The following is an 11,051-nucleotide window of genomic DNA, read 5'->3' as shown; positions in this document are numbered from 1 at the left end:
GCAACAGTGCACATAAAAAATGCATTTGGCAATGTGGGAACACAAGAAAGTGACGTGTTTACAGAAAAAAAAAAAAAGATAAAGTAGTATAGAATGTGCAGGGTGGAAAGCATGGGAAGGATGTTGCCCTTTCCAGTAGGGTGCTTGGGAGAGGCTTCACTGAGGCAGTGATGTGTAAGCAGACTTAAACATGAAAGAGTTGGTCCTATGGGTATTGAGATGGACCATTTCAGGCCAAGGCAAGAGGCTGTGCAAAGGCCCTGGGGCCTAAACCTGCTGGCTGTTTGAAGCACACTCTTGCTTTCCATTCTAGGAAAGGGATCCGGTCAGACCTAGAAGGCAACTGTAAGGTCTTTGTCTTGAAAACCAGGAACCACTGCAGGGAACCAAATGGACCCACCCCCTCCCAAGGAGGAGGAGTAATAGACCGAAAGTGATGGAGTGGGAGGGGCTACTTTAGGGGGTGAGGTCAAGACTTCATCCTGAGCTGGGGGCTAGGGGGTCAGCATGGACACACTACCCTTCCTTCCCTTCCCCTCCTCACCCATCACCCAGGGGCAGGCTGGTTGATCTCCCTCACTGCATCCCATGCCTTCTCTCAGGCTGTCCCGCAGAAGCCTGAGCCTCTTCAGGAGCTGCAGCGGGAGGCAGGCAGCAGATTACAGTGTCTGCCTGGGCTCACCCTGTAATCAGGTGACAAGCAGGTGGCTAAGACCCTGGGGCAGGAGTTGCTATCCTCAGTCAACCCCTCCCTGCCCCCACTCAGGTCAAAGGGGAGAAAGGGGCATCTTGGGGGCCCTGAAAAAGGAGGAGCTAAAGGGGACCGATGGTGCCCAGGATGCCTGAGGCCCCCACAAGGTCACCGTGCTGCTCCACGTCCCAGAGTGAAGCCTGAGACCAGGACGCTGTTGTCCATGCCCCTTCTGGTCCAGGCTGGGGTCAAGAAGCAGGATAAGGGCTCACAGACCTGGCTGGGGACGGGGACAGGGCTGCCCATGGCACATGCTGCTTCATGGGGCAAGGCAGGACATCCACAGGCCAGAGATACTTGTTCCTTTGGACAGCAAGGATGGGTCAGGCCTGGCAAGCCAGCCTCAGACTCGGAGGCCCTGCTGTGCCCAGCAGGAAGGCTCCAGGTTGGCTTCCTGGGTCACCTTGGTCCAGGAATAGATCCGGCTCCCTTTGGCCGTCACATGCCATATGTGGTACGGCCACCAGCACCTGAGTCACCTGTGACTCACCGCCCTCTGCCCTTAGTCCAAGAGGAATGGGTATGTGTACTTGGCCCTGCTCAGGGTAACGCCAGTCAGATGTCCCCAGGACAAGCCCATCCTTCTGCCCTCTGCCCCACACTGAGACACAGGGGTAGCCAGATGCCCTCAGAGGATGCTCCAAAACACGAGCCCGCACAGCTGGCACCCCGAGCACGCATGTAAATACATGCGTGCTGCCTCCATGTGTGATGGTGACCCCACACCCAAAGTCTCCAAGCCCAGGGCACTGGTGGGGGTCAGGCTGTGTAGCCACTGCAGGACCCACACGACCTCCCTCCCAGCCCTCTGTGGGCCTGCTTCCTCCTCTGACCTGTGGCTCAGGTCTCCAGCATTCTTTCTAGCTCTAATCTGAGGAGGGGCTTTAACTCAGTGTCTGCACTTCTCGTGGCACAGAGAACTAGGCTTGATGGTGCCAGGAAGGAGCTGGCGAACGGGACCCTGTGGTGTCTCCACCACCAGCCACAGCAGGGCGATGCAGGAAGGGACAGCAAGGCCTCCAACCAGGGCCCCTGAAACCGCCACACCAGGGGAAGGTTGACAAGCTGAACAGCCACACTGGACAGGGCTAGTGTGAGGGGCTCCCTTCCCCCACCCAGTGTGCAGGGCAGAGTGGAAGCGGGGAGCGGCCTGTTTCCCCACTCGGCCTGAGCTCTGGTTTCCCAATCCAGCAGGATTGCTGTGAGGCCAGGAACTTCTCTCTTCCCCAAGGGCCAGCAGAGAGGCAGAAAAACTGCGTTCATGGGGACCCCAGAGAAGAAGCGCCTGACGGACACAGAGAAGGGGCACAGACTCGCTGCCACCCACTGCCTGTCACCCTGTCCCCACCTCTGTGACACAGTCTTCCCGACCTTGTCATTCACTGTAACCTGGGGGACGAACACATCCGTCTACACTGCGGCCTTGAGCACATGCACACGCACCCCACGGAGAAGCAGCGCCTCCCTCTGTGGAGGCCTCCTACACACTGTGCCCCTGATTCCCTCTTACCAAGGATGAGCAGCGCCAGGTGCACGCTGCTGGCCTCGTGGCCCACAGAGCACCACGGCGTGCAGTAGACATCTCTGCCCACGGTCAGCAGCCAGGGAGGATGCCACTGCACAGATGGGGACACTGAGCCCAGAATAGGGCCTGAAGTCACAGCTGGCCAGGGCAGAGGCCCAGTGGAGCTCAGGGGCCTCGGCTCCTCGGGACGCATTTCCACTGTGAGATTCTGGCTGCCGTAGAAAGAGGCATGGGGACCTACACGGTGCCATCGGGAAAGGCAGGCAGTGCTTACTGGCCATGGGCTCCCCTGGGCTCCCCAGGGCACAGTGCTGACAGCCACTGCTGGCTCACGGCCAGGGTCAGTCTTGGGGATTAGCACCCAGGTCTTGGGGTGGCAAAAGGGGAAGGGGTCACTGCCAGTCTGAGAGAGGCTCTCTCCTGGAGTTCCCGATGTGGGTCAGGTCTGCTGCAGACCAACCAAGGGCACCCCCAGAACAGGGCAGTGTGCGGTGTCTGCAATGGGAACCTCGCCACAAGGCAGCAAGAAGGGAGGGAGATCCGAGCTCCTGAGAGTCTACCTCCGAGGAAGGCCAGCTCCCCTGGTAACAATCAGATAAACAGGGAAACTTTAATTGGGCATCTGTGTTTTTCTTCTCTATGTCTCGAAACCCATCTCCAGATCCGCCCCCCTCCTCAGACCTTGGAGCCAGGGAAGCCAACAGACAGCAGGAGAAATGGTCAGACCCAGGTCCGCAGGATTGATCCAGGCTGGGGCAGAGCAGAACTACCATCTCTGGGACCCCAACCCCCTGCTGTGGCAACCACAGCTTTCCAGTCACACAGCTGGACCCCCCCAACTCCAGGGGGAGGGATATGGCTCAGAAGGGAAAGGCCTTGGGAAAGGGGCTGACAGTGGGCAAGGGAGAATGGCTGCCCTGCCCCTTGCTGATAGCCAGGACATCGAGCCCAGCCAGGCTTCGGGGAAACTTCCTGAGAGGCCAAGGTCATGGGAGGGTGGATGGGGAGGTCTTGCCTGGCCTCTTCTGCCCATCTCCCCCTCACCCCACATACATCCATGTTAGGGTTCAACATGGCTGCTGTGTCCAGAGGGGATCAGGTATGAATGGGGAAGGGGTACGCGGGGTGTTCCCTCCCGGTCCCAGGAAGGCCCTGGGGGGACAGACAAGGCCGGACCACATGGAAGAGGAGGCTGTGTAGGGTACCTCCTGGGAAGAGAAGAAAAGTCACTCTCGTTTCTCCTCCTGCGTTTGGAGGGAAGGAAACATCTGGAATGCTGAGTCATTTCTGGTCCGCCATAGGTCAGCCTCCAAGAGCGAGCACTGAGCAGCCCCCACCCAGGGAGCACAGGGAGGACCAAGAACCTGGTCCCAGCCAAAGTCTCCATCTTCACTCATTCAGTCATTCAACAAATGCTACATTTATTGATCGCGTGCGCGCACACACACACACACACACACACACACACACACTTTTCTTTGTACTGCTGGGAATTCAGCCTGTGGTCTCATGTGCTAGGCAAGCACTGTCGCTGAGCTACACTCCCAGCTCTACTGATCCCCCTCTTAAGCGACACTGATTTATGTTCATTGTCTAATTTTACCCATATCACACCTGAGAGGTGGGTTATACTGTGCCCATATTACAGATCAAGACCACAGGCCCAGAGAGGTTAAGCAACTTGCCCCAGGCCAAAGAGCCAGGAAACTACTAACGTCAGAAGCAAAGGGAAGGATGGTAGATACCAGCTGCCTGTGCTACAGATGGTGGCCAAGATTTAGGAAGGTAACTGTTCTCTTAACATAGGGTTTAGACACTGTCAGGTTGGGGCTCTGTGTTTGGGGATTTTGGAACTGGGGTCCAGAAGTAGCAGTGGGATTTGAACCCAGGCAGTCAGAAGTGACCAGCCGAAGTTATTGGTTCTGGGCTGCCAGATAGAGAGCTATTAATAGCCAGAAGGTGTTTATAGCAGAGCAGTCTGAGCTCCCAGGGGCAGCTTGGGGTCACAGGACCTCGGCCAGGTCAGTCCCCACCCCCAGCCCCATGGGGGATCGCTGGGAAGCTGGCTCCCCGGCTGGGCCTCAGACTGGCTCACTCCAAGTCCCTTACCCAACCCTGCAGCTGCCCCGTGACTGGGCCCGGTGACCCCTGTCACACTGGAGCATTTGCAGCCATGTGCTCACGTGGAATAAGGTACCCTGGGGTGGAGAGGATGCCTGGGGGGCTGATGGGGGGCAGGCTTTCTGCCAGCCCAGCCTCAAGGTCTCAGGCCCTATGGCCCAGCTTGACAGGAGAGGACAGAGGGAACAGCAGTAGGGGCCAGGCAGCCGTGCATATCTACCCTGGAAGACATCTTCCTGCTGCCCGCGCCCTTCCCAACATCTCCGGAAAGCACCCTTCCAGCCTTGGTCCCACAGGCACATGATGCCCCCAAAGATCTTCAAACAGCCAGGTTTTCATCTAGGAGTAAGCCAGCCTGCACTCTTGCCCAGAGCCCAGCCGTGTGTGCCAGGTGGACACAGGCCTCTCCCACCAGACTGGATGCCATGGGCCTCTCTCATCAGACGGGACAGCCCCTCTGGGTTTGGGAGACAGAAAAAGGAGATCAGCTTCGGGTCCCACTTCTGGTCACTTGTACATTCTTTCCACAGGAAAGAACTGCCGGCCCATCTACTTTCCAGGTTGACCCACCTCTCCCGCAAGCATGAGGATACAAACATTACGGCATCCATTTTAGAGGCTAGAAGTTGAGGGCCCAGAAGTAGTTAATCCAGGGGTGGAGCCAAGGTTCCAACCTGGACCCATCAGAAGTCCCAGCAGGACCTACAGTGGCCCAAATTGGATTCTGCAGTGGCCCCGGCAAGGCATCTGAGGAGAGGTCCCTGCGGGCCTCACAGGCTACCACCCCGCCTCCCAGGGGACTTCATGTCCCAGGAAGGCTGAAAATAGGGAGGGTAGGGAGGCACAGTCTTCCCCAGGAAGTCTGAAGACCTGGTGATTGGGGTTCTTAGGCCTCAGAGGGGACAGGAGGAGCCCCAGGAGATGGGCACATGTTGGCATCTGCCCCATTTGGAGCCAGAGTGAGGGACGGCAGGGGAAGTATGGAGAAATGCCAGCCCAGACCAGGGAGCCATGCGTGGCTCAGGACAGATGGAGGAGGACCCCATGCGGCCTGGAGCCACCACCAAGTGACGCAAGGGCATGCTTTCCAGAGCTGGATCCATCGTCATGCACGGCCGAGGCTGATGGCGGGTTCCCTCCTCCCTCAAAGTAACAGTTCTGTGAGGGCTCAGGGCAAGGCCACGTCAGCCTGGCACCGGGAACTTCCCAGGGGCAAGCTTATATGCCCCTCACCAAGCAATGAACTCCCCAGAGCCTTTACAATATTTTTGGATCCCACCCTGCATCATCCCATCCCCAGGGAGACGAGGCCCAGACTCATGCTCACCTGCACCCCCTCCTGGAGCCCTTCCGGCCGCTTTTCCTCCTCCAGAGCTGCCCTTCTGTCCCCTCTCACCCCCGCACACACTCCACCAAGCCCTGCCCTTGCCTTCCATCTTCCATTCTCTTTCCTACCTTCCTCTGTCCCCACATCCTGGTGGATGACATCCTGGGATCGCTTAAGTCACCCGGCAGGGCCTTGCAAGGGTCAGCGCATCCGTCCTCTGGCTCCAGGTGGCAGGTGCCAAAGCCACCTCGTGTGTGAGGGAGCATCCTATACCAAGGCACAGCACGCGCGGCAGGGCTTCAGTAAGTGGCCGTGGCGGGAGGGCACAGGGAGGAACAGCCAATCCCTGGAGCGCTCTCCCTGGCCCTTCTTCCTGTCGGCCCTCACCCCTCCTCGCTCACTCTCGGAAAACCGTACACAGAACGCAGTCACTTCCCTCACTCTACAGTTTGTACGATGCTCTGCCCTGCCTGGGCCAGCCCTGGCCCCATCCAATCTTCCCACCAGAGGCCCCCGGCAAACCCCTGGTCTCCAATCTTCTTAGAAACACATCCTTCCATCCTGGAACTTCCCTCCACCCCCTCAGGCCTTCATGCGTATCTGCACAGCCTGTGGATGAGAGCACAAAAGTCCTCATCCCAGGAGGTGGCTGCTTAACTGGACGGCTCAGTGTTTATTACTGCTGCATAACAAACAAGCCAAGCCTCAGAGTTTTAACCACAGCATCCACACCTTCTCTCACAGCTCTGTAAATCTAGGCAGAGGTGGCTTCTCTCTACCTTTCCTATTGTTGGCTAGAGTGGCTCAATGGGGACCAAGGAATCTAGTGACCTCCACCACATGTCTGGGACCTCAGCTTGAGGCTTGTTGAGTCTCTCTCTCTCTCTCTCTCTCTCTCTCTCTCACAAAGTAGTTAAACTTCCTTACAGCATGGTGTCAAGAGGGCAAAACTAGAAGCTACAATGCTTCTTAAGGCCTGAGGCTCCCAGAGTCTCTCTTCTGCCACTTTCTCTTCAAAGCAAGTCCTAAGTGTAGCCCAGGTGCAGAGGAGGAAGCCAGATTCCTCTTCGCACCGAGAGGAATGAAGTGTGGGAGCGGGATGGAAAGAAGCACTGGCAGCCAGATTGGCACACAGGCCCACAGTGGTCCTAACCTGTGCTGTGGACGCAGAGTGACCAAGGTCTGCATGGGTCCAACCAACCCCCTGCACAGAAGGAGCAGCGAGCGGGAGGCACACGGGGGTGGGGCTCCCAGGAGAATCCAGGACTCCACAGGCCTTGGAGGGCTGTGAGCAGAGTGGTAGATCCTTGGGACAAAGAGAAAGGGTCTCAGGGAGAGCAGGGTTGACAACAGGGTAGGCCGTGGGCCTGGATCGGGGCTTCCCTAGGCTTTGAGAGACCTTCAGGAAGGCCCTGGGATGGAGGACCTACGTGAGTCGATACAACTAGGGTGCGACATTTTCATCTCCTTTTCCCCGTGGTCTGTTTCAAGACTGTCTGTCCTCGGAGGCCACACGTCGCAATCTCTTGCAAACTTAGGATTCGGATCAGCCCTCGCTGAGCCCCACCAGCCCAGGCAGCGCCTGCCTTGCCTTGCCTTGCCTTACTCAGGGTGGGGAAGTCGGATTTCAGCCTTGGGCTTGGGCATCCTCCCCTGTCCCAGTTTCTTTGGCCTGTTTCTCCCAGTCTAGACAACTCATTCTTATTTGTTAATGTCCTGCCCTAGCCTGGGGCAGCTAGAGTGTGGTGAAAAGAGCACTCGAATTGGAGTCAGGAAAGCTGGTTTAAATTCCAGCTGGGCCATGTTCTGGTTTTGCGTCACTTTGGGCCAGTTATTCACCCTCCCCAGGACTCCTGCTTTTTGTCCGCCAAGCAACAATAAATACTGGGCCCCATCTCCAGCCCTGTCTCCCAGGAGCCAGCAAAAGGACCCTGTGCTTTCCACCCCCACCAGACAACTGCATTGAATTATAGCAGGGCCTTGCTCAAGTCCTACCTGTCCAGCATGCTGGCCACCAACCCTCCTGGCATCTCTGCAGAAATCTGGTACCATCTCAGCTCCAGGCTGCAGTTCTGACAATGTGAGCCATCCAACAAATGTTTACTGAACACGTATTGTACTCAGACTGTTCTAGGAGCTGCAGACATAGTGAACAAAAGACACAGATCTTTTCTCGGGGTGCTGTCCAGCAGGGGAGACAGGCAAAAGGTGTGGTTCATTTGAAAGCTGCAAAGTCCAAATGATCACCACTAGCCACGTGTACATCATACTCTTAAAACGCAGCTATAACCATTTGGGAGGCATTGTAAGTATAAAATTCACAGCATATTTGAAAATTGAGCACCAAAAAAAGGTAAACGTCTCCTTAGTAATTTTCTTATTGACTAAATGTTGAAATGTTATTTTAGTTACGTTGGGTTAAATAAAATATACTATTAGCACGTGTCTGCTTTTTACTTGCTCCTAAGGAAATTTTAAATGATGCATAGATGGCCTGGGGGTGTGGCTGTGGCTCAGGGGTGGAGCTTGTGCTTAGCATGTTGGAGGTCCTGGGTTCCATCCCCAGCACTTTGAAAGGACATACAAATATATCCTGTTCGTGGTCCACACCATATTTCTATTGGCCAGCCCCATCCTTGAAGGGGCTAGAAGGTGGCATACGCTCTAGATGTCCCCCTAAAGCCTCATGCACTCGATGGGGCTTGGGGAGGTGACTGGACTGTGAGGGTATAATAATCACTAGTGGATGAGTCTCCTGTGAGTTTATAGCTAAATCTGATGTTGGAAGGTGAAGCCCAGTCAGAGGAGGTGGGTCACTGGGGGCGTGGCCTGGCAGGATCTATCTTCCTCCTCCTCCCTTACCTCTTTCCACTTCCTTCTGCCTCTGCCAGGCCCCTGTGCTACACTGCTCAGCTTTAGAGCCAGCCAACCATGGACTGAAACTTCTCCTCCTTTAAGTTATGGGTGTCGGGCATGAGGTCCCAGCGATGAGAAGGCAACTAAGACACGCCCCCCAGGACAGCACGTGGATTCAGGTTCTGCCATGTGGGGGCTGGCATGAGGGGAATGACTGGGAGAGAGGTGCTTGCCAGATGGAGCTCAAGGGCAGAACCTGTCCTTACCGCACGACCAGAGGTCTGTCCCCATCACCCACAGCACCCGGTTACCCTCCTGGCATCTCCCCAGTCTGCCACAGCACAAAAGTCCCCACTAGTCCAGTATCTATCCAAACCCTTCTGTGCTCCGCAATGAAGGCCACTGAGAGAGGCTGGGTGGAAGAACTGCTCAACTACACTGAGGATGCAGACAGGTGCCACCTTCCAGGGACCAGCACAGGAGAGATGGCTTTGTGCAGCAAGAGTGGGCAGGGGTACATCACCAGCAACCAGAGCCGTGGGGCTCTTTCTGACACCCAGGGAACCCAACACACATTCTGCAAAACTAAATTAATCCAGGAATCACAGCTCCCCCAACAGCGTCCCTGTCCCATTCCCAGCTGCTGCCACAAGATGACCACAAAACTGAACACAGCCCTCCAGTCTATAGGACATGCCCAGTTCCTTCCTTGACCAGCCTGACCTACTCCAAGGGCTCTTGGCCTCTGCCTAAGGGGCAATGTCCCCCTCCATCCATTCCCAGAATGCCCACCTTGCACAGCAAGGCATGGGGGCGATGGGATTCCCCCAGAACCAGTGCAGCCAGAACGGAAGGACTCAGGTCCCCAGCACCAGGTGGGTCACCCCATATCCCACAAACCAGGACCCTTCCCAGACCTCAGATAATGCCAGGTTCCCCGAGGGAGGAAGAGGAGAAGGGGCAGAGGAAGTCTGCAGAAGGAGACCAAGAGGAGCTTTGAGATCAGAATTAAATTCTTTAATACAAAATGCTTTTAAGATATAGCTGTATTTCTTTGTTGTTGTTTAAAAATAAATATGTACTACGGAATATCCCGAAAAAACTGCACTAGAGACAAAAGACGTGATGTTAATCTTTTTCCCCCACAATTATTACGGATAAACAGTAGCACCAATAAATAAATGATAACAAATATTAAAATTAAAAAAGGAGAGAGATTTAGTATGTAGAATTCTCTATTTTTTCTTGTTTTGTTTTTACATATAAAAAACAGAATAGCAACGTCTATTTTATCAGAATCACATATATACATAAACATATATATATATGTATATATATATACACACAAACACAAGTTGCCAAATATATATATATAGTATGTAGATGTATATTGAAACCTTATTTAAAGGAATGTGTGGTGGGAGCCAGGGGAATGGGGAAGGCAGAGCTAAGTGTTAGCAAATTAAATATCTGTTCGGGACAAGCCAGTGACTGTCACCAAGCAGGGAGAGAGAGATTGGAAATATGGATTTTATACACAAAAACCAGTACAAATAAGAGAGCAAGAAAGAGGGACAGATACATTTCATAAATAGTTGAAATTAAATATTAACCAAGAATACTGAAAAAACCCTACTCTTTAATTAAATTAACTGTTTTAATTTCTAATTAAAAAGGGATATTAAATAAGTACCGTATATAAAACACTTTCTCTTTTCTCTGTCTCCATGGTGGGCATATGGATCCTGCCCATCTCTCTGTGCCTCGGGGAGGGGAGAGGAGGGGAGGAAGGGAGCGGATGGGGACAGAAGGGACAACCACTCACACACACACAGCCAGGTCTCCTGGGGGACTAGTGGTTTCAATGGTCTGAGGACGCGATGCCGTCCTGGGCTGCTTGCGGGGGGAGGAGGGCAGGGAGAGGACGAGGGGGGCCCGGGAGGAGCCGTCACCCAGCACTTCTACCGATGTCCCTCTCCTTCATGAGGACACCCGTCTGTGGCCTCTTGGGTGGCGGGAATCAGGTGAGCTCAGGTGAAGGCTGCTGGGCTCTGACTCTTCCAGGCAGCGTGTGGCAGGGGTCTGCAAGCCCTCCGTGTCCTGAGGCTTCCGACTCCCGTCTGGAGCCAGTGTCCTCATCCCTGCACCTGCCATCTGTCTCTGTCCGTGCGACTCAGGGCGGAGGCTCAGGGAAGCCAGGGCTGGGTTTGTCGGTGTTTCCGGAAGCGAGCCAGATTTGCCCCCTCGCCCTGGCTTTGCATGTTCCCAGGCAGGGGAGAGGACCCTGGCCTCCCAAGAAGGGACAAAGTGGTCACACCAAGGTCTCTCACCCCATCCTCTTCCCTGTCACGTTCTGGGAGGGACATTCTCCTCCCAACTCAAGTCCACAGCAGTCAAATACATCCAGTGAAGACACCAATAACATTAGCAAAGTTAATTTAAAAAAAGAATATATATATTTTATATATATA

The sequence above is a fragment of the Fukomys damarensis genome, unplaced genomic scaffold, assembly GCF_012274545.1.
Source record: "Fukomys damarensis isolate Sample0158 unplaced genomic scaffold, DMR_v1.0_HiC HiC_scaffold_20, whole genome shotgun sequence".
Taxonomy (NCBI): Eukaryota; Metazoa; Chordata; class Mammalia; order Rodentia; family Bathyergidae; genus Fukomys; species Fukomys damarensis.
Note: the sequence above shows the minus strand (reverse complement) of the source record.